The sequence below is a fragment of the Rhinatrema bivittatum genome, chromosome 1, assembly GCF_901001135.1.
Source record: "Rhinatrema bivittatum chromosome 1, aRhiBiv1.1, whole genome shotgun sequence".
Taxonomy (NCBI): domain Eukaryota; kingdom Metazoa; phylum Chordata; class Amphibia; order Gymnophiona; family Rhinatrematidae; genus Rhinatrema; species Rhinatrema bivittatum.
In genome coordinates, this window is record NC_042615.1 from 158,838,598 (window position 1) to 158,862,560 (window position 23,963).

The window sequence follows — 23,963 nt, forward strand, 5'->3', positions numbered from 1 at the left end:
GCTTCAATCTGCAGATCTTTACTTTTGTACTGCAGAGGAAAATGAAAGATTAAACTAGTGATCTGGACTGGGACCTCAGCTATTTAATATTTTAATCAATGATCTAGAGAAAGGAACAGCCAGAAATCATGTAAATTTTGCAAATGACAAACACTGTCACATTGTAAATATATAACAGTACTCACTAATTTTCCAGAAGGACTTAAATACTTTAGGAAAATGGGCAGATAAATAGCAGATAAGATTTAATATGAAAAAAAATGGTGCATTTAAGGCACAGGATTAAGGAGCTGCAATATAAGTTGAATGGAGCAACAGTTTCTAACCATAATCAGGAAAAATATCTGGGGATATGCATTGATAAACTGGGAATGAGTATGCAAAGCCAAGTGGCTGCCAAAGCTAGGCACCTGTTTGTATTCTCATCATTCTACCACTGTAAAAGGCAACTGTCAGATCACATTTGGATGGAGTACAGGGTTCAGTTTTTCTTTCCAGCCGAGGGATCCAAACACGCAAACTCCTCAGCTCTATGAGAATTTTGCTTTGTGCTTTTCTGACTCACTGTTTGGAAATATTTTTTCTACAATATGCCTCATACTAAAAGGAAAGCACGGGTTCGTGAAATCCTTACCTTGACTCCAACATCTAATGGAAGGCAACCACGGATTGAGGAGGTATTTGCGAGGCCTGCTATCGTGAGACAGGAGAGAGGGGCCGTGGCGGAATTGACGAGAGGCAGACGCTGACCGCCCAGGCCGAGGAAACAACTCTCAGCCCCGGAGCGCCTAGAACTCCCAGTCCACCACTTGGTCCTCACAAAAGAATGGAGGAACATCTGGGGAAAACAGCTTTACCAGCCACTCCACTGACCTCGGATGCCCAGAGAATCACCAGCGGAATGCTGAACAACTCGGTGAGCCTGTTGCAGGACTCCGTAGGCTGAAGTAACGAGGATCAGAGGGGAAGGAAGCCAGACTTCGGCGGGAGAGATCTCCTGGAGGTAGGAGCAGAAGTTTTGGGTACTAGCGAGATTTATAAAATGGATATACCGAAGAAAATAACACTGGAGGAAATATGGAAATTGCTCCTAGGTATGGACAAATCTATTAATTCTTTAACGCTGATGTTGAAAGAGAATGTTAATAAAATTCAGAGTCTTGAAAATAGAACATCCTTGGAATCATCTATGAAAGACTTGGAGAATGAAATAAAAGCAGTTAAAGAAGTTCAGGCTAATTTAATTAAGTCGGAATCTTTACAAACAAACAAAATGGAGGCACTGGAAAATGTGATGCGGCGACCTAACTTAAGGTTTTTGAATTTCCCCAAGTCCCGGTTGATACCACCTAAGAAGTTGTTTAAAAGCTATTTGATAAATGTCCTGAAATTTCCAGAATCTGCTATTCCCGCTACATCGACAATTTACTATATACCGTCATTGAAGGATCGCAAGGAAAATGAGTTAGAGGGAAATGATGAGGTATCTACTTTAAATTTGACTGAGATTTTGGAAAAATCATTGGATATGCCCACTGAATCTAAGGCAACTCTCTTGGTGACTTTTACCTTCATATCTGAAAGAGACTCAGTACTCAGACTTTTCTTTCATAATGCATCTCAACAATTTCATGGTCAGGTTGAGAGAGTCTTTCCAGATATTGTAAAAATAACCCAGGAGAGAAAGAAAAAATTTTTAAGCATGCGAAATGAAGTGGTAAATAGGGGAGCAAAATTTAATTTACGTTTTCCTTGTAAATGTATTGTGGTCTTCCAAAATGCTAAATATATATTTATGGAACCATCAAATCTCTGAGAGTATCTAAACTTACACTCCTAACATTTTTCTACAGGGGGAATAGGATATTAGAGTGATGGCAGTGGTATTATGCATATCTGTAATTTATATTACTATTTCCTTAAAAGTATCTGCTTCTTTTGTAATCTTGGCTCCCACCCATCTTATGATATTTCAGAAAAGTGTTGCTTACCTGTAACAGGTGTTTTCACAGGACAGCAGGATGTTAGTCCTCACATATGGGTGCCATCATCAGGATGGAGCCCAATCACGGAAAACCTCTGTCAAAGTTTCCAGAACTTTGACTGGCCCCTACTGGGCATGCCCAGCATGGCACTAACCCTGCAGCCTGCAGGGGTCCCCCTTCAGTCTTATTTGATAGCTACAGGCAGTGCCGAAAAAATAAAACAACAAAACGTTACGAACCCAACACCGCGGGGCAGCGGGTAGGTTTCGTGAGGACTAACATCCTGCTGTCCTGTGAGAACACCTGTTACAGGTAAGCAACACTTGCTTTCTCACAGGACAAGCAGGATGGTAGTCCTCACATATGGGTGAGTACCGAGCTGAGGATGTCCGAACATGCACCAAATGTACCCAACGGCCTGCAACAGGCACAACAACTGGGGTGGAATTTGGGAGAGGGCATCCTGAACCCCACCGGGCAGTCGGAAGGGTGTTGGTACGTCACGTTGGAAATAGGTTACGCAGGACAGACTGGCCAAAGATGGAATCCTGTCTTCCAGCTTTGTCCAAGCAATAGTGGGCTGCGAAAGTGTGGAGAGAACTCCAGGTAGCAGCCCTGCAAATATCAGGAAGCGGTACCGACCGTAGGTGTGCTACTGAAGTCGCCATGGCCCTCAGAGAGTGTGCTTTAACACGGTCTTGAAAAGGAATGCCTGCTTGCTGGTAGCAAGAAGATATGCTGTCCGCCAACCAGGAGGAGAAAGTCTGCTTACCCACAGGTTGCCCTAATTTGTTAGGATGGAAAGAGACGAATAACTGAGTGCTCCTCCTGTGGGCAACTGTACGGTCTAGGTAGAACGCTAGAGCCCGTTTACAGTCAAGGGTATGCAGAGCCTGTTCCCTGGGTTGGAGTGGGGCCTGGGAAAGAAGAAAGGTAGTATGGTGGATTGATTAATGTGAAACTCCGAAACTACCTTAGGCAAAAGCTTAGGGTGAGTGCGGAGTACCGCCCGGTCCTGCAGGAGTTTAGTGTAAGGCGGATAGGTAACTAGGGCCTGTAACTCACTAACCCTGCAAGCTGAAGTGGTAGCCAAAAGGAAAATCACTTTCCATGTGAGATATTTTAGGTCACAGGAGTGAAGAGGTTCAGGTGGTTTCATGAACCGCCCGAGAACCAGATTAAGGTCCCAAGAAGGGGCCGGAGGACGTAAAGGTGGCTTGATATGGAGCAAGCTTTTAAGAAAACGTGTTACGAGGGGTTGATCCGATATAGGGACATCCCCGACACCTTTATGGAAGGCGGTAACCGCACTGACATGCATTCTGATGGAAGAGGGCTTTAGACCTGATTCCGATTAAGTGCCAGAGATAGTCCAAAAACCTTGGGATTGGACAGGAAAAGGGATCAAGGGATGGTGAAGAACACCATGATGTATACCTTTTCCATTTATAGGAATAAGACTTTCTTGTGGAAGGCTTCCGTGAAGCAATCAGGACACGAGAAACCGAATCTGAAAGGTTAAGTGGTTGAAGGATTAACCTTTCAATATCCATGCCGTCAGGGACAAGGCCTGAAGATTGGGATGGCGTAGACATCCGTCGTTCTGAGTGATCAGAAGTGGATCCTTTCCCAAGGGAACGTGCCTGCGGATGGAGAGATCCTGAAGTATGGGAACCCACACTTGGCGGGGCCAGTGAAATGCTATCAGGATCATAGTTCCCTTGTCCTGACGGAGCTTCACGAGAGTCTTTGAGAGAAGAGGAAGTGGAGGGAATGCATAAAGCAGACTGGCTGCCCATGAGAAGGAGAATGCATCTCTGGGCTGAGAGCGCTCGCTCCGAATGAGGGAGCAGTAATTGTCCACTTTGTGGTTCTGAGGGGACGCAAAGAGGTCTATTTGGGGGTAACCCCATTGCTGGAAAAGAGAGGTCGCTACCGAGGGACTGAGCGACCACTCGTGTGGTTGGAAGACACGACTCAGTCACATTGTGTATGACCGGCAAGTAGGTGGCCCTGAGAAACATCGAGCGGGAGAGCGCTTCCGCCCAAGTCTGCGCAGCTTCCTGACACAGAAGGAAGGAGCCTGTGCCTCCCTGTTTGTTGATGTACCACATGGCCACCTGATTGTCCGTATGGATCAGGATGACGTGATTTGATAGGTAATCCTGAAAAGCTCTGAGAGCATATTGCATTGCTCGAAGCACCAGGAAATTTATCTGGTGTTTGGCTTCCTCTGGAGACCAAGATCCTTGGGTCTGTAGATCATTCACATGAGCTCCCCAGCCGAGGTTGGAAGCATCGGTGGTGAGAATGAGTTGATGATCTGGTAGATGAAAAGGCAGTCCCTGGAGGAGATTGTTCTGATCTTTCCACCAGGCGAGAGACAGGCAGAGTGCATCAGTGATGTGGACAATGGTTGACAGAGGCTGAGTCGCTTGAATCCATTGTGACCTCAGAGTCCAATGCATGACTCTCATGGCCAGGCGGTCCATCGGTGTGAGATTGACTGAGGACGCCATGTGTCCGAGGAGGACAAGGAACTGCCGAGCTGTTGCTGTATACTGAGACTGCAACTGGTGGGCGAGAGACACGAGGGTTTGCACTCGTTGTTGAGGTAGAAAGGATTTTGCCTGAAAGGTGTCCAAGTCTGCCCCAATGAAGGACAAGGTTTGAGATGGGATTAAATAGGATTTCTCGTAATTGACGAGAAATCCTAGAGAAATTAGAGTGTGTAGGGTCAAATCCAGGGACGATCGAGCAGTTTGCTGGGTTGGGGCCCTGATTAACCAGTCGTCTAAATAGGGGTAGACGTGAACACCTTCTTTCCTGAGAAAGGCTGCGACCACTACGAGACATTTGGTAAAGACTCGTGGTGCCGATGCTAGGCCGAATGGAAGCACCCGGTATTGATAGTGCCTTGGGCCTACTAAAAACTGGACGTACTTGCGATGAGCTGGAGCTATCGCAATGTGTGTGTATGCATCCTGAAGGTCCAGAGAGCAGAGCCAGTCTCCTCTTTGTAGAAGAGGTAGAAGCGAGCCCAAGGTTACCATCTTGAACTTTACCCGCTGGAGGTACTTGTTGAGGTGCCCTCAACAAGTACCTACGTGCCGTAGGTCCAGAATTGGACGAAGCCCTCCGGATTTTTTGGGAATCAAAAAGTACCGGGAATAGAACCCTAGGCCTTGTTGCGAAAGAGGAATGGGTTCTATTGCTCTTGACTGGAGAAGAAGAGAAACCACCTGCTCCAGAAGGACAGAGTGGTCGGTTACTCTCCACGCTTGTAGAGGTGGGGAGTCCGGTGGAAGAGCAAGAAAGTTCAGGTGGTAACCCTGAGCAATGATTGCTAGCACCCATTGGTCGGTTGTGATTGAGTGCCACATTCCATGAAAGTGGCATAGTCAACCTCCCACTGGTATGCCTGGCAGAGGGATCAGGCTGCTGCTCTCCAAGTGAAAGTCAAAAACCTGAAGCAGGCCCTGGCTGGGGAACTGCTTGTGGCTTTTGCTTTCGGGGCTGGCGAGGCTGAGATTTTTGATAAGGCCTCGTATGTCGGAACTTGTTGGTGGGGGATAGTACTTCCTTGGGTGGAAGAATGACTTCTTAGAGTCCTTCTTGAAGGGCTGTCTAGAAGGGAAGTCAGAAGGTATCGATGAGAGCTGTTTGAGGGTCTCATGATGGTCCTTTAACTCAGCCACTATTTGCTGAATCTGTTCACCAAATAGATTATCTCCTACACAGGGCAGGTCGGAGAGCCTGTCTTGTACTTCTGGACGAAGGTCAGAAGACTTGAGCCAGGCCCAGCGTCTTGCCGAAATGGCAGTTGCAGACACTCTAGTGGAGGTGTCGAAGATATCATAAGCTGTTCTTATCTCATGCTTTCCTGCCTCAAACCCCTTGTTGACAAGGGTTTGAAGATGTTCTTGGAATTGGTCAGGCAGGGTTTCAGAGAAGTCCTATATTTGCTTGAAAATGACCCTATTGTATTGGGTCATGTACAGCTGGTAAGAAGCAATTCTGGAGATGAGCAAGGCCCCTTGGAACACTCATCGACCAATATTGTCTAGGAACTTGTGTTCCTTGACAGGAGGGGTAGAGGAGTGAGGCTTCGTCCTTTTTGCTTTCTTTTGAACTGATTCAACCACAACTGAGTGGTGGTCAAGCTGAGATTTTTGAAAGCCAGGGGCTGACTGTACTAGATAAGTAGTGTCAGCTTTTCTGTGTACTGGGGCAATGGATCCAGGGTTTTCCCAGTTCTTTTTGAGGAGGTCAAGAAGAACTTGAAGAATGGGAATAGAAGCGATCACTTTAGGGGTATCCAGGAATTCTAGAAGCTCCATTATCTGGTGCCTATCATCTTGCTCCGTCTGAAGCTGAAAAGGGACCAATTCCGACATTTCCTTCACAAAATTAATGAAAGAGAGGTCCTCTGGAGGAGAACGCTTTCTACTTTCAGTAGGAGAAGGAGGTGAAAGTAAATCATCGGTGTCTGTGGAAGTATCATCACTCCAGGTGTCATAAGGATCAGCAGGCTGACCTGTAGGACGAGAAGGGGGTTGGATACCCGAAGGGCCCCGGCTGAGGCTCCGAGAAAATCGAAGGAATCACCGGGGGCACCGCGGACGCCCTGGGGGGCATCGGTGCCGGCATCGAAGGTGCCGATGTGCATATCGCCCCCGATGAATGAATCGGTGGCGAGGGACGACAGGGCATCGATGGCTGAGGCAATACCCCCTAAGGAGTTATGCGGAACAGTGTTTCTCCTCCCGATGAAGCTATCATCGGGGAGCGCACCGGAGCCATCGGAGACCCGGGAATTACCGGTGGAAGGGCAGTCATGAGCGCCTCCATCCGGGAGAACAGCGGTACCAGCGCTGCTGGAATCAGGTCAGTGACCGGTTCCACTCTCGGTGCCGGAGTCGGTGCTGGAGGAACCTGGAGTCGTTGCATCGCCTTGTCGATGGCCTCCTGGACCAGCCGGTCCAGTTCTTCACGGAGACCTGAGGCAATCAGCCCCGGCTCCGTGACGGAAGAGGGAGGCTGAGGCACAGTCGGAGGGACCACCTTTACAGGCAGAATCGCGACTCCCAAACCCCGATCGGGTGAGGGTGGCCTCGATGTCCCGGTCGCAGGAGTGGTCGGTGCCGTTCCTGGACGGGGCTTCTTCGATGGTGGCTCGGACGGTGGCAAGGTCAATGATTTTGCTCCCTTGACGGTCCGAGACTTACGATGCCAATGGCGATGTTTCTCCCTACAATCCCCTCGATTGAGGGGGAGAAACGGGAGTCGATGGCCGGCGGTCACCGGACGGATGTCTATGCTAGTGCGACTTCGACGGTGCCGGTTCCGATGACGTCGATGCGATGGACGGCGTCGGGGTGTGAGCTTGGAAAAGGAGTCCCATCTTCTCCATTCTGGCTTTGCAACCTTTTGGTGTCATGAGGGCACATTTGGTGCAAGTCAGGACATCATGCTCACGGCCTAAACACATTACACAGACTCTACGAGGGTCTGTGATAGACATGGTGTGAGTACAGTCCGGGCACCGACGAAACCCCGACGCCATGGCCATAGAAAAAAATCAAGCCGCGGTACGGTCGACAGCCAGTAGGCCACGAGGGCCAAACTCGACTGTAATCAACGGAAAACGGTGAAAATCTTACCGGAGTACTGCGGCCTGAGAAAAGTTAGAGGAGGGACCCTTGTGGGGCAATTTAATTTTAATTAATTCCGTGAGGAAAATTGTCGGGAATCTCTTCAGAGCTCCTAAACCGCGAGGCTACTGCTGCGCAGAAAAAAGAAGGCTGAGGGAGTCACGTGATGTGGTGATCTGGGTTAGACGTGTCTGATCCCACTCCAGGTGTCTGCCTCGGAATCCTTTCCAAATACCCGGCATCTGACGTTTTCAACTCTTCCCCAAACCATCTGTGAAATCTGCCTATGAATATCGATCGTTATATGAATAAATCGCCGGTTACTATGCCTCCCAAACTGGTAAAAAAGGACAAAGAAAAACCTAAGTCGGGAGAGGACAAAACGGCCGCCACTGCTGAAAAGTCGACCTCCGGCCTAGCAGGTGAGGAGACGATAGAGGCCCCAACGAAAGCGGTCACGGCGGCCCTAGCCCATAAACTGGATAAAATTTCTGAGCAACTAACCACCCTGCACACAGGGTTAGCAGAGCTCCCGCCGCGGATTGACGCTCTTTAACTCAGAGTGAGGGTGGTAGAGGACGAGGCCTTAGCCACGGAGGGCAAGCTACACAAAATGGAGAAATTGATACAGCCACAGGACGACCGGATTGACGACCTAGAAAATCACTCGAGGCGAAACAACTTGTGCTTTATCGGGATCCCGGAAACCATTTCGGATCAGGATCTGGCGGACCAACTTACACAGTGGCTCCCATCCGCGTTAGGCATACTGGAGCAGCTTGGTGCGCTGAGGATTTAGCGCGCCCATCGCCTGGGTGGTAAGGCGGGTCCGAATCAGCACGCTCGAGTTGTCATTGCTCGTATCCTGGACTTTGCGGATAGGCAAAGAATTTGGCAAGCATCGCGAAAATCCTCCACGCTTAAATTTCACAACGAGCAAGTACGGATCTTCCAAGACTTCTCAGCGAGAGTGGCTGCGAAACGGAAGGAATTTGGGCCTGTCTGCTCCCAACTTGCGGCCAAGCAGGTGCGTTTTGCTTTACAATACCCCGCTAAACTGAGAGTTTGGCACAACCAGCAGATACAGGCATTTGAATCAGCTCCCGATGCTCAAAAATACCTAAAGAAAGCCCTTCTTGTTTCTGCAGAGAGCAACGGGGAGGCAGCAGCGTCCTGAATTGACTGTTCATGCTTACCATATCAGTTGCGGTCCCTGCAAGCAAAGGGATATCTTTGAACTATGTTTGAACAAGACTTGGTTTGCTAGTTTTTGCTTCGGGATTTTGTGCTTTCATCCGTGGTTATTGGCTACTCCCCAGATCAGGGATTTCAATGCTAACCGGATGGACGGGACGCAGGAGGCTCCTTGGATCTATTTACTGACTTTCCTAGGAGGGCCGAAGGGAGCTTATGGCCTGTAAGCTTCTTTCCACCTGACTGGCACTCCTGCTTAATTCCTATATGTATCAGCCAATACGCGAGGATGGTTATTTTGGTTACATTCTATGGATTGGATGCAGATCCATGTTCATTTCTATCTTTCTCTTTCTGAGGCGGTCACCTGACCACATGTTTTGGCTCCAGCTCTCATTACTGAGAGACTTAGGAGATGAGGAACGAAGGTTGTGGGGACATACGAAGGAGGGGTAGGGGAGCGGGGAGGGAAGAGGGGGGCTCAGGAGCGTTATCAGTCAATATGGATGCGGGTACGAGGGGTGTACACTACTTATGCACTATGGGTACTGTTCCGGGGGAGGCAGGAACTCTTTTCACTCTACAGTGGGCTACGAGGCCAGCTATGGATTTTGGGAATGTTTTTCACAGCATATTTTATTGTGACACACACTTTCAACATTTTGTAAAGTCATGGCACCCAAGGTGAATTACATGAGTTGGAATGTTGCAGGTTTGGGTACACCGGTAAAGAGAGAGAAAGTGCTAGCACATTGCCATAAGGTCAAGGGGGACGTCGTTTTCCTACAGGAAACTCACATGAGAGATAGTGAACATCAGAAGCTGAAAAGCAAAAAGGGATATATGCTCAGGTATTTTATTCTTCTGCTACCAGTAAACGAAATGGTGTTGCCATTTTAATTCAAGGTTCTATTCCTTTTAAATTGGAAATACAATGGTCAGATGTAGAGGGAAGAAGCATAATTATTAAAGGCTCCTTATATGGTAGCCCTATCCTCATGGCTTCCATTTACGGCCCCAACAAATATGATCATAGATTTTTTGCCCAGTTGGTGGCCCAGGTATCGGAGGCGGGATCTGCTTCTGTTATTTTGGCCGGTGATTTTAATTGCTTAGCTGATCCCCTTATGGACAAATATTCCACTGCTCCTACATCTCCCCTGGGCAAAGGGAAAGGTATTTCTTTTTTATGCCGCACTTTACAGCTTGTAGATGTGTGGAGGGCACTTCATCCTTCCGAGAGAGATTATATCCATTATGCAAGGGCCCATCCGGCCAAATCAAGAATAGATTATTTGCTGATTTCGGAGACACTTTTTTCAGCGGTCAAGAATGCGGAGATTGGGAACCTGGTTATATCTGACCATTGTCCAGTCCATTGCACTATGGGAGAATCCACTCGTTTACCTTCTTTATTTCAATGACGAATGCCGGAGTGGCTTGCTACAGACACGGAATTTAAAGCATTCCTCCTGGGGAAGTGGCAGCAGTATGTAGAGTTTAATGGTCAACATATAGATACCCCAGTCCTTTTTTGGGAGACAGCTAAGGCTGTACTCACAGGTGATATTCTTAAATACACCATTCAGAAAAAGAAACAGCAGAATGCCCAAATTTTAACTTTGGAACGCAAACTGAAATACTATAAAGCCCGATGGAACAGGCAGAACACTGATCTCTGGCAGACTCGATTTCGGCAAACCCAGGTATTGTTAAACGATCTGTTATACCAGAAAGCCACTGGAAATATATTTTCCTTCAAACATAAATTATTTCTACATGGAAACAAGCCAGGTAGGTTACTGGCTCGTTTGTCAAAAACTAAATCTCCTTCCAAATTTATTACACATATTAATAAACCAGACGGCTCGCATGCTGTAGCCACCTCCGATATAGGGCTGGTGTTTCAGAACTTTTACCAGCACTTGTATGCTTCCGAGACCCCGAACCTTACGAATCAAACTTCTTTTTTCAATAATCTACAGTTGCCTACTTTATCTAACCAACAGCGAGAATCTCTTAATAGACCAATAACCATATTGGAGGTCACGAAAGTTATTTCGGACCTCTGACTACATAAGTCACCAGGGCCGGATGGCCTAACCTCACTATTTTACAAGTTGCTTAATGATAACCTTGCTCCAGCGTTGACAGCGCTTTTTAATCACATGATCTCGGCTGAGGTCTTACCAGATACGATGAAAGTGGCAGCCATTACGATATTGCTTAAGCCGCGTAAAGATCTGGCAGAACCAGGGTCTTACCGCCCTATATCGTTGCTCAATCAGGACATTAAATTGTATGCAAAAATTTTGGCTAACCGCTTAAAATTTCTTCTGCCGGACCTTATTTCCCAAGAACAAACCGGGTTTGTGTATGGACGACGGCCGGTCTCCAATATCCGCCGATTGTTTGTGGCTCTGGAAAGCTGTCACCGCAGGGGAGCAGTGGATCCTTTGTTGGTGAGTTTTGTCGCTGAAAAAGCATTCGACAGGGTGGCCTGGTCCTATCTCTTCCATGCGCTGGAGAAATTTCGTTTCTCGGGAACCTTTCTCGCAGCCATTAAGTTACTGTATCGAGATCCCAAGGCTTTCATTTGTATTAATGGCTCTACATCTATTTACTTTAGAAAGGGGAACTAGACAGGGATGTCCCCTGTCTCCCCTACTTTACATTTTATCCCTGGAGACCCTGACCCAAAAAATATGCCAATCATCTCTTATTACGGGAATTACTATGGGCCACATTGAGCAAAAAATGATGCTATTTGCTGATGACATGCTAATGATGATCTCTAATGCTAGACGGACACTACCTGTTCTCCTTGAGATGATACAGACCTTTCGCTCATTTTCGGGTCTGAAGCTCAACCTTACCAAATCAGAAGCTCTAGATATTACAGGGACGCTTCAAAATAGTTGGCCAGACTTTCCGTTGCTTTGGGCTTCAGAAACAATTAAATACCTAGGAATTAAAATTCACAAAGACCCTAAACTCTGGTATCACTATAATATTATTGAAAGCATTCCAATTAAAAGTTAATAGCTGGAGACCACTGCCACTGTCTCTCTCAGGGAGAATAGCCCTGGTAAATATGATTCTTCTCCCTAAGTTATTATACATATTGCAGATGGTTCCTTTTTACTTGAAATCTAAGGATGTGCGCATGTTCTACCGGATATTTGGCACATTTTTCTGGAACTTTAAGAAAGCGAGGATTGACTTTGCTACTCTAAGGGCTCCCAAATCGGAGGGCGGTATGGGAGCGGCTAACCTAAGATTTTACAACATTGCTTGCTTATTACCTACTTTAAGGGAATGGCTGGGATATAGCACACTGTCTGCTATCCTACAGCTGGAGAGGGCAGCCTACTATCCGAGACACTTGGCATTTCTATTACACTCTCCCGGTGGGAATCTTCCCATGTATATGTCCAGTAGTTTAGTAGTAGGGGGGCTACGTAACTGTTGGAAATTTCTTCGACTCTTCTTACATCTTGAGTGGAAAGTCTCCTATTGATTGCCCTTACTGAATAACCCGGACCTGCCAGCGGGCATACCTACGAAAACCCTGATCAAACTCCAAGACAAGGGTATTGTTAATCTCCTACCATTCATGGATTTACAAACTAATAGTATCCGATCATTTACGTATTGCTGTACTAATTTTAACTATCTTATTTACCTACAAATTCGTAGTTATGTTCAACATGCTGTGTTATCATGTAAACGGGAAATTACTAATGGTCCTTTCCAAAGGTTCTTACATATAAGTACACTTAAGGTAGTGAAACTCTCCATGTACTACAGATTTTTGCATGATTCCTCCCATTATACTATATATGCTGTTAGCTCTACTGCATGGTCTAATGATTTGGGGCATGATATTACTGACAGGGCGCTACTAAAAAGTACACAGACTGTTCAGAAGGCAGCTCTTAGTGTGTACATGCGAGAATTGCACTTTAGGATACTGCATAGACTTTTATTTTGGCCACGGCGGGCTTTCCTATCTGGGATTGCAACGTCGGGGGCATGCCCTAAATGCTCGCAGTTTAATGCCTCACTGATGCACTGTCTATGGGATTGTGTAGTAATACAACAGTTTTGGGATACGATTTCCCGCTTCTTTTCGGAGCAGCTCCATCCCAGATTTTGCCTGTTGGGAATCCAGGATTCTTCCAGTTCCACACGAGATCTGCGGACATTACTACTACAGAAAGGACGTTTGATGGCACTTAAAATTATTTTACGTCACTGGATTTCCACATCAGCCCCATCACTGCAAGAATGGAAGGACGCTATGTTGGATCTTTATCTGTTGGAACGAAAATCGATTCCATCATCTTCAAAGACGCAGCAGACTAAATTCAGTAACCTTTGGGCTTCAGTCATCAAGGCGCTACCTTTAAATACAAAAGACCTTAATCATTAAGTAGGAGGGCGAGCCCCTGCTGAGGCCTGCTCTGTGGGTCTTTCTGTGTTTGCTTGCTGATGGGAAGATCCTTCTGGGACGCTCCCCCCTCTACTCTACTATGCAGTGTCCAAGCTGATTGTGGTAGCACGATGTTAAGATTCTGTATTATACTGCAATGTTGTCTGTTGGTGCGACAGCTGTGTTACACTTTCAATCTATTACATCCTAGTGTCTGTACCTGCTCGTGTTTGCTTGTAACTTCGAGCCCCTGAGCAGCCGCCCAAGGGAGGGAGGGTGGGATGAAAGGGGGGGATGGGAGGGAGGGTACACCTCAGTTTTGTTATCTAAGAATAACGAGAAATGTTGTCATGTTCTCACATATCCTCATGGATTTAGTTTATCCTCATTTTTGCTCCATTTTCCTGTTGTTGGTACATCACATGTGATATGGGTTTATGACTATTGGACCTTAAGGATATGTAATTCATTATTGTTTAGAGTTGTATCATTCTCCTGAAACTTTAATAAAAATGATTTCAAACAAAAAAAAGAAGGCTGAAGGGGGACCCCCTGCTGGCTGCAGGGTTAGTGCCATGCTGGGCATGCCCAGTAGGGGCCAGTCAAAGTTCTGGAAACTTTGACAGAAGTTTTCCCGTGATTGGGCTCCATCCTGATGATGTCACCCATATGTGAGGACTACCATCCTGCTTGTCCTGTGAGAATGTATAATGTTTCTTAAACATATATTAATGTTTATGCTAATTTTTTTTTCCTTTTGATTCTCTGTATTTTTCCGAGAACATTTGTTGATGTTATAATTAATGAAAATTCAATAAAAATAAAATTAAAAAAAAAAAGAGAGAGGGATCCAAATGTTAGAAAAGGAAAAAAAAGGGGGCCATTAAGTTAATAAAAAGGACATTGAGGTTTACATATATTGAAATTGTTTATATTAGGAAAAAAAGATTTACAAGAAGATCAAATGTCTATACAAATATATCAAAAGAACTTAAAGGGATCTCACAAGTGATCTATCAAAGCAGCTACAAACAAAACAAGTGGCCATCCTCTAAGATAAAGGGGGTAACATATCACTTTCAAAAGAAGGGATTTTTTTTACTCAGAGTGGTAATATTATGGATTACAATGCACAAGCAGTGAATAACAAAAAAATATTTTTTTTTCCAATAACTTTTTTATATATATCTCATTAATGGAGCGGTGTTACTCAAATCACAACACCGCAATTTTTACAAAAATGAATCGCCATCATTCTTCTGGTGTCCTTTAGCCAATCACTGTGATACCACCCATTAAGCTCGAATCTTTTTTTATACCCAAATCTGTATTATATTGTATCTAATTAAATTAAAAGCTACTTTATTTTTTTATCTTTATCCAATGTTCATTGACCCAACAAAATTACATATTCATTGGCTTTGTTGGGTTAGTAAACATTGGGAAGTCAATGATTATGTAATTTTGTTGGGTCAGTAAACACTGAATAAAGTGTTTTTTTTTTTTAATTAAAAAAAAGAAAGTAGTTTTTAATTTAATTGAATATAATAAAATAAAAATTTGGGTATAAAAAAGATCGGAGGTTAATGGATGGTATCATAATGATTGGCTAAAGGACACTAGAAGATTTTTTTTTTCTGCAAAAAATGTAGTGTTGTGATATGAGTAATACTTCTTGTTGCGCCCGGTCGCAGGCGGCTGCGACCTTTGCTGCTCATCTCCTTTCTCTTTGCAGTTCCAAGTCTGGGGAGAATGGCAGCCTCCGCTTCCACACGCCGACCCTCATGGCATGCCCGGGACGGCGTGAGCGCTCCCGGCAGCCATCTTACATCCGGGGTTACCTAGGCAAGTGCGCGCCTGCTCCCATCTTGAACGCGTCATGGCAGGAACCTCAGGGGCATCCCCACCGCAAGACGTCATCCACTTACCATACTTAAGCTCAGTTGACTACTTGCACTACAAGTTAGCAAAGATTACGGTCCTGCTATTTGCGCCACACTGGGACTCCGGTTCGCTATCCTACTGGGTGACCTAGGTACCCGCTCCTCGGGGGCCTTGCCACACTCAGGGCTATCCGCTCCTTGGAGAGCCATTACTCTCTGCTTCTCTGTTCCAGTGAGTTCCTGCATCATCCTCGGACGACCCTTGCTGTTCTTGTTCGGACTTCCTCGGTGCCTGATCCTCCATCTACTTCCACAGTACTGGCGTAAGTACAGAACCTGCTCATCTACCTTTGTGGCATGGATCCCCGGGTTACCCTGCCTGTGGGCCACTACCGGATCCCTCCAGTCTTGTGCAGCTTTCCATCCGCTTCCGGCCTAACCTACGCTGCGGACCACTACCGGAGTTGCCAGCACATGCTGCGCCTAGATAAGGTATTCATCGGACTACTCCACGCTGAGGATTCTACTCGGACTGACCAGCTGCAGGTCACCCTCTTGGGTACTAACTCTATTGATCCACTCCTCAGATCCTCATCGGCTGTATAATAAAGTTATTTCCTCTGTTGTCCATCACTGCTGAGGCTTTGCCTGTTGTGGTAAGGGCCCACAGGGCTCCTCCCTGTGGGCGGAATCTTCACTCACCACAACCCAAGGGCCCACTTCTAGTTCAAGGCACACAGAACGTAACACTTCTCCATTAATGATATAGGTAGATAGATATAGACAAATATAGATATATAGATAGATATTTCTTGGAAAAATACAAAATTATATTTTTTTCAATTGTTATTCACCACTTGTGCATTGAGATTAATATTTATTTATAATGGTGTAGTATGGTGCCCTTAATTAGTTATCGGTTGGTAAGATTATGGAACATATTACTAGAAGAGGTAGTAAATGCTATAGCACTAAATTCCAGATTTACTAAGCTCCCCCCATCCAGACAGAATCAGGCCGATACAGTATCAGCACACAAAAAACGAGTGCTCATGTTTGAGTGCTCGCTCTCCTAATGCACGCCGATCAACCTCACCAGGGTGCCCAATGCAATATGCAAATGGGCTGCTGTTGTAAAAAGGAGGAACTGGGGGAAATTGTTGCTCTCCTTTCCTCTTGTGTATCCCTGAGCTGACTGTGTAACTGTAAGCCAGGCATGAAATTCCCAAAAGCATTTTACAACCATCCCAAAGAATGAAACTCTAGAAATTAAGCATGAGGAAGAAACATGCAGAAAAGAGCAGAATAAAGCAGACACAGGAGTCAGGATCAGGATTGTTAAGTTAAAGGGTTGATTTGCCTCAGTTCTTGGTATAAATTTGGATGTGACTTTAGAGAGGGTACTTTGAGACAATTGTACCTTATACGAAGCCAGAAAAAAATGCTGTCATAAAAGCAAAAATCATAAAGGCCTTTTTTTGTTCTGCAATGTACCAAAGAAATACTGAGTAAATTCTCCCCCTCCACTGCTTCTGATGCCACTGTCTCCTTATCTAGCTTTTGTATAGGGAGTCCGTGTTCATAATTTTTTGCCGGTGTGCAATCCTTACTTCTCTAAAGGTTCTACTGTTAGCTCTGCAAAGGAGATCTGGTTTGAACTAGTTATGGTCAATGCAGAGTACTTAACTTGAAAACAGAAAAAAATGATTACATTTCAAAGCATGAAACAATTTTTTGGCTAACTATGAGACATGCGCACTTAGCCAGACTGAGAAAAGCACATTACATAAGCCAAACTGGGCCTACTAAATATTATTTGCATAGGCTCTACATAACCAGATCTTTGGGAGCTAAACTGAACCTATAAGATTTTGATCTATGTGTTAAAAGCAACTATCAGAGTGGAACATTGTAACATATCTTCATAGATTACTCCGCAGCAAGAGGGTTGAGAATACAGCCCGTCTCACAAACAGTCAAACGAAGGTATAAGAGTGAGATGGCATTCTATTTAATATCCAGGTAATAGTAGTGAAGAAACTTCACATAATTTATATAACAAAATTTATTTCATCAATGTTTCATCCTGGGAAATGATTTAAAAAAAAAAAAAAAAAAAAAAAAAGGAGTGTTTTTATACAGGTATATCCCCCAACACGTACATGTTTTGTACAGAATGCTGCATCTCAAATACAAACACAGAAATACAACAAATTATATTCAGAGTGAAAGAAACCCCCCAGCAGACCACCTTAGAAGGAAGGCAAAGCCACTTACTTCTTCAAACGAACTCATACATCGACTCAACATGACACAATGATACTGTAACAAGGACGCTTCTACCTCAGAGGAATATAAGCATTTGAAAAGGCACGAGAATATGACCAAGATGTCCAATCAGCTAACTGCCCCAGGCAATCAGAAGCATCACCATGGCCAGATTGACAGCAGATCAAAAAAAACAGAGTCCATTCAATCTCTTAGTTCAGTCCATACGGAAATAATGTCTGTACAGTAAAAATCCTACGCTGCTCCTTTTGGAGCAGCAAATTGTCAAAATTGCCACGCCTTGGTCAACGAGGCATCTGCTCAATTATGAAAAATCTTAAATCTTGTATCTCATGATTCTGCTCTTGTCAATGGGACACCAGAGAAGCCTCTGTGAGGGAGTGGCGAAGAAAACTGCAGTGTTCCAAGATACGAGTTTTTAAAACCCATATCGTCTTGCCAACATACAACCATGGACAGGAGCAAAAAATAACATAACTCCCCTTGAATTACAGTTGATGGAAAAATGTAACTGATAGTGCTTATGGCTCAAAGGGTGTTAAAAGACAGTGAGTAAGAGAGACACGGAACATGCCCAACAGGAACCACAATGTTTGTGTCCATCTAAAGAAGTATCAGTGTGTGGGGGAGCACAACAGATGAAATTAAGTGATCCTTCCAAATCCATAAATCCTGGATTACCAGAGCCGAGATACATGTGGCAATCTTAGTTGAATTACCTACTATAATTTTAGTTTACAGGCACAAATTGTGTGCCCCTAGTGCCTTCTCAGCAGCAGGCACCCAGGACAGGTGGCTTTCAGTGGGTTAGGAAAACAGATGCTCAATTTTACCAGCGTCCCTTTTCCTAACCTGTGCACATTAAATAAAAGTAGCACAATTAAAACTAATTGGAGAAAATTCTTTTTCACTCAACGCACAATTAAGCTCTGTAATTTGTTGCCAGAGGATGTGGTTAGGGAAGTTAGTGTAGCCAGGTTTAAAAAAAGGTTTGGATAAGTTCTTGAAGGAGAAGTCCATTAACTGCTCTTAATCAAGTTGATCTAGGAATTAGCCACCGCTATTACTGGCTTTAGAAGCATGGGACCTATTTAATGTTTTGGGTACTTGCCAGGTACTTGTAACCTGGATTGGCCACTGTTGGAAACAGGATTCTGGGCTTGATGGACGCTTGGTCTGACCTAGTATGGCAACTTCTTAGGTGCTGCAGAGAGCCAGTGGGAAGCATTGCAGAGAGCCCAGACGAAGGCACTGCATGCAGCCCAGAGGAAGACACTATAGAGTGCACTGCGGAATGGCCAGAGAGGCACTGCAGGTGGAGACTGCACAGATGAGTCAGAAAATGCCATGGCAGCAGTTGAAAGAGTGGAAGCCTGAAAGAGGGCAAGTTTTGCAGTGTGAGTGGAAAAGAAGCCACTACAGGAACACCCAAGTGAAGTCCAAGGCATTCGGCTGGGAAAGGAGAGGAACCTGCAGCCATTAATGGACTAAGTTAAAAGACTGGGGGTGAATACTAGGACAAGGGCACAGTTGGTGATGGTAATAGCACTGTCTGGAGTAACCCTGTGTGGGATCAACTTGACCTTAGAACCCTGACCCCAAGCCTAGCTGGCAGGAGACCAGATGAAGGAAGTAAGGACTTGTGGTACTTCCCTGAATGGGATCCATTGGGAGTGAAAATGCTCAGACCAACAGGTCCAAGCTGAGGGGAAGGGTATGTGAAGGAATGGCCATCCCCTCCTTAACCTATGCTGAATCCTACAGAGAGAGCGCTCTGTGGGCAGAGCCCAGCTGGGCCAGGATAAGAGTGTGAGCCCAGCTGAGTTCAGGAGGAGCAGGAGCTTCTGACTCTCTGTGAAAGTTTGTGTTGCAAGTACACTGCAAAGATTGGCAGTCTGTTATGCTGAGTACATTAATAGAACTTAGTTTCATGAAGAAAGGTTGGAGTCAGCTTGGTTCCTACTTCAATCTATATAGATTTCACTTGGTTATTCTATAATTATGTTTTAATTGATAAAAACACTCATTAAAATCTCTATCTTTAGATTAACTTCTATACCCTTGTTATTAAAAAATTCAGATTGACAATAGGTTGAATAATTAATAAAATTAAAAACTGTAGTAAATATAATTGGCGGTTCCAATTACTTTTACATTGTGCAATGATGATTTATATCTACATGATGTTTCTATCATAAAGTATGCTATAGAGCAGAGTTGCTTACCTGTAACAGGTGTTATCCCAGGACAGCAGGATGTAGTCCTCACATATGGATGTTGTCACTAGACGGAGCCCTATCACGGAAAACTTTCTGTCAAAGTTTCTAGAAACTTTTGTCTGGCACACCGAGCCCACTGAGCATGCCCAGCATGCCATTATCCCTTGAGCCACAGGGTTCTCCCTTCAGTCTTCTTTGTAGCAATAAGTTCAAGCGAAAAATAAAATAAAATGTTTCGGACCCAACTCCGCAGGGTGGCAGGTGGGTTTCGTGAGGACTACATCCTGCTGTCCTGGGATAATACCTGTTACAGGTAAGCAACTCTGCTTTATCCCAGGACAAGCAGGATGCTAGTCCTCACATATGGGTGATTAGCAAGCTACAGGCTGATTCATATTTAATGGACCAACAGCACAGAACATGTGCAACAGGCACAACAACTGATGTGTTGGGAAAAATGAAGCAGACTGAAATCACAGCAGGTTGGATGTGGAAGGAGTTGGGATTGTACTGGAAATAAGTTCTTTAAGACAGATTGTCCAAAGGCCGAATATTGTCGTCCTTCCTTGTCCAAGCAGTAATGGGCTGCAAATGTGTGAACAGAGCTCCATGTTGCAGCTTTACAGATGTCCACAATCGGAACTGAACAATTGTGTGCTACTGAGGTTGCCATTGCTCTTACTGAGTGTGCCTTTACTCGTCCCTGGAGAGGAAGGCCTGCTTTGTCATAGCAGAATTCAATATAGTCTGCTAGCCAATTGGAGAGAGTTTGTTTGACCACTGCAACTCCTGGTTTGTTTTTATCAAAAGAAACAAAGAGTTGGGTGGATTTTCTATGGACTGCAGTCCAGTCTAGGTAAAATGCAAGTGCACATTTACAGTCCAAGTGGGTAAATCTCTCTCACCTTGGTGAGAGTGAGGCCTTGGGGAAAATGTGGGCAAGACGATAGACTGATTCAAGTGAAACTCAGTAACAACCTTGGGAAGGAATTTTGGGTTGAGTACGTAGGACCACTCGGTTGTGTAGGAACCTGGTATAGGGTGAGTTATGTAGCAAGTACTTTTAACTCACTAACCACCCTCTGAGCAGATGTAATAGCTACTAGGAAAAGGTAGTGTGATTTGGTTTGATTAGGTACCAACATTTGTTAATCAAGAGAGCAGTGAGTCACTCTGGCTGACTAACTGAAGTTAGACTGTTTGTATTTCCCAACCCTCCCACCCTTTGCCCACCCACCCCTAGCTCATCCTTTAATTTATAGGCAGGTTCCACATTCACAAAAAAAAAAAAACAAACAACAAAAAACCTTATTGAGAGTTTAGTCATTACCCTGTAGGCCACTACCAGACATATAGTGAATTCACTAATGCATTTAAAGGACATTAATTATACACATTCCTACTCCCATAGCAACCTAAAACTTAACTAGGAACTGAACAAATTTGAGATGATGGCAGCAGTCCAGCAGCAAGAGGGGGGCTTCCCAGTCTTTTGCATAGAGTGTCACATATATGATTTTTGTACCCACCGGTGAGAAATTGTACATGTGCATGCGATGCAAAGAGCTCCAGTCTCTCAGAGAACAAGTCTGATCTCTGGAGGCTAGAGTGGCAGACCTGGAGGAGCTGAGGCAGACAGAAAGGTATATAGATGAGACCTTCAGGAACATAGTAGCCAAGTCCCAACTTCAGACTGGCAGTCCTAGTGCTGCTTTGGAGGAAGACTGTCTCATGATCAGAGAGCATCAACCTGGTGCAGCAGGAAAGGATCCTGCAGCAAGGACCTGCTCTTGGTGCATTGTCCTTTTGCACCAAGGATGTCTCTCCAAGGCCTTCTGCCAAGGAGGGAAGGGTTAGGTCGGCCATCATAGTTGGAGATTCAATTATTAGGAATATAGACAGCTGGGTGGCTGGTGGGCGTGAGGATCGTCTGGTAACATGCTACCTGGTGCGAAGGTGGCGGACCTCATGCATCACCTAGATATTTATTTTTTATTTTATTTATTTAAAAACTTTTCTATACCGTCGCTAAGTTATATACCATCGCAACTGTTTACAAATAGGCACAAAGACTAAGGTAAGTAAATGTAGGATATCTTACATTCTAACAGGTGCCAATAAAGTTCGGTTACAATTTCATAAGTAAAATCATTATTTGAGTAATGATGGTCAAGTCCAGGTATATTATTGAGTTACTATCGCTTTGAAATATTACTTCTTAAAAGTAGGATTGATTAAATTCATTCTCATCTGCATTACCTTGTACTTTCATTCTCTACCCTCCACACTCTTTAGTGAAGGCTTTTTTAAAGAGCCATGTTTTTAGATTTTTCTTAAAAGTTTTGAGATTATTCTGTAATCTGAGTTCGGGTGGCATCATGTTCCATAGTATAGGCCCAGCCAATGATAAAGCCCTTTCTCTCACTTGGGTTAATTTTGCTGACTTTACTGAAGGGATTGTTAGTAGTGCTTTGTTTGCTGAGCGGAGGTTTCTTTGTGGAACGTGTACTCGTAAGGCTGTGTTTAGCCAGTCTGCTTCTTTATCATATATTAGTTTGTGTATGGTGCATAAGGCTTTGTAATTTATCCTGTATTCGATGGGTAACCAATGTAAGTCTGCTAGAGTTTCGGTTATATGGTCCCTCCTCTTTTTTCCTGTTAGTATTCTGGCTGCAGTATTTTGAAGTATCTGGAGTGGTCTTATCGATGTGCTTGGGAGTCCTAGTAAGAGTGCGTTGCAGTAGTCAGTGCTAGAAAAGATAAGTGTTTGCAATACTGTTCTGAAGTGGGCAGGTGTGAGTAATGGTTTCAATCTTCTAAGCACCATAAGTTTTGCGTAGCCTTCTCTTACTTTTATAGATATGTGTTGCTTCAGGTTGATTTCTGGGTCCATTATTACTCCCAGATTCCTTACTTTTTCGGCTAGCACAATTTTTTGGTTATTTCTTAGGGTTATCGGTGTTTGAATGATTTTAGTATGTTTTCTCACAAGGTGAAGGAATTCAGTTTTGTCAATGTTGATAACCAGTTCCATCTGGTGTAGTAGTTGTTTAATTATGTCTAGGTACATGTTAGCTAGATTTAATGTTTTTTCAATTGTGTCGTCTATTGGTAGAATTAATTGAATGTCGTCTGCGTAAATGTAATGTATTATCCCTAGGCCTGCCAGCAGATGACATAAGGGTAGCAAATATATGTCAAAGAGGGTAGCAGACAGCGCTGAACCCTGAGGTACTCCTGTTTCAAGTTTAAATTTTTCTGATAATGTGTTTTTTATCTGGACTTGAAAGAACCTGTTGTTTAGGTAGGATCTGAACCAGTTTATTGTTTTGTCACATAATCCAATTTCTTCAAGTCTTTTTAGTAGTATTTTGTGGTTTACTGTATCAAAGGCTGCAGATAAGTCGAGCATTATAAGGATATAATGTTTACTGTTATCAAAACCTCTTAGTATGTTGTCTGTTAGTGAGAGAAGTAATGTCTCAGTGCTGTAGTGTTTTCGGAAGCTGTGTTGTGAAGGGTACAGTATGTTATTGTCTAGATGTTCAGCTAGCTGTTTCTGTACTGTTTTCTCTATTAATTTAGCTAATAATGGAAGGTTTGAGACTGGGGGTAGTTAATGAGGATTAATGGGTCACTGTTTTTCTTTTTGATGATTGGCTTAATGATTGCCCCTTTTAGTGTATCTGGCATTACTCCTTCAGTTAGGGATAGGTTTATGATATTAGTTAGATAGGATTTTAGACAGTGCTGGGGAGGAGCTGGCTGTCGTGCTACATGTGGGCACCACAACGACATAGGAAAATGGGGGAGGGAGGTTCTGGAAGCCAAATTTAGAACCTTAGGTAGAAAGCTTAAATCCAGAACCTCCAGAGTAGCATTCTCTGAAATGCTCCCTTTTCCACACGCAGGTCCCCAGAGAAAGGCAGAGCTCCGGAGTTTCAATGCGTGGATGAGACAATGGTGCAAGGAAAAGGGATTCAGTTTTGTAAGGAACTGAGGAACCTTTTGGGGAAGGGGGGGGGGGGGGGGGGGAGTCTCTTCCGAAGAGATGGGCTCCACCTTAACCAAGTTGGAACCAGACTGCTGGTGCTAATCTTTAAAAAGGAGATAGAGCAGCTTTTAAACTAGAGCAAAGGGGAAAGCCAACAGTCGCTCAGCAGTGCATGGTTTGGAGGGAGGTATCTTCAAAGGATACTAATGATGCATTAGAATTAGGGCATCCCAACAGTGAGGTTCCAATAATAAGAAAAGCAGTCCAAGTGCCTGTAACTACAAACTCACCTGAGCTAAAAAATTCTAAC

At 44.5% G+C, this 23,963-nt stretch overlaps 1 protein-coding gene across 4 annotated transcripts in view; it reads right to left on the minus strand.

The window, feature by feature from the left end:
• N4BP2 (NEDD4 binding protein 2) overlaps positions 1-23,963 on the minus strand; it is a 501,549-nt gene that overhangs the window by 218,840 nt on the left and 258,746 nt on the right. The window lies entirely within an intron of this gene.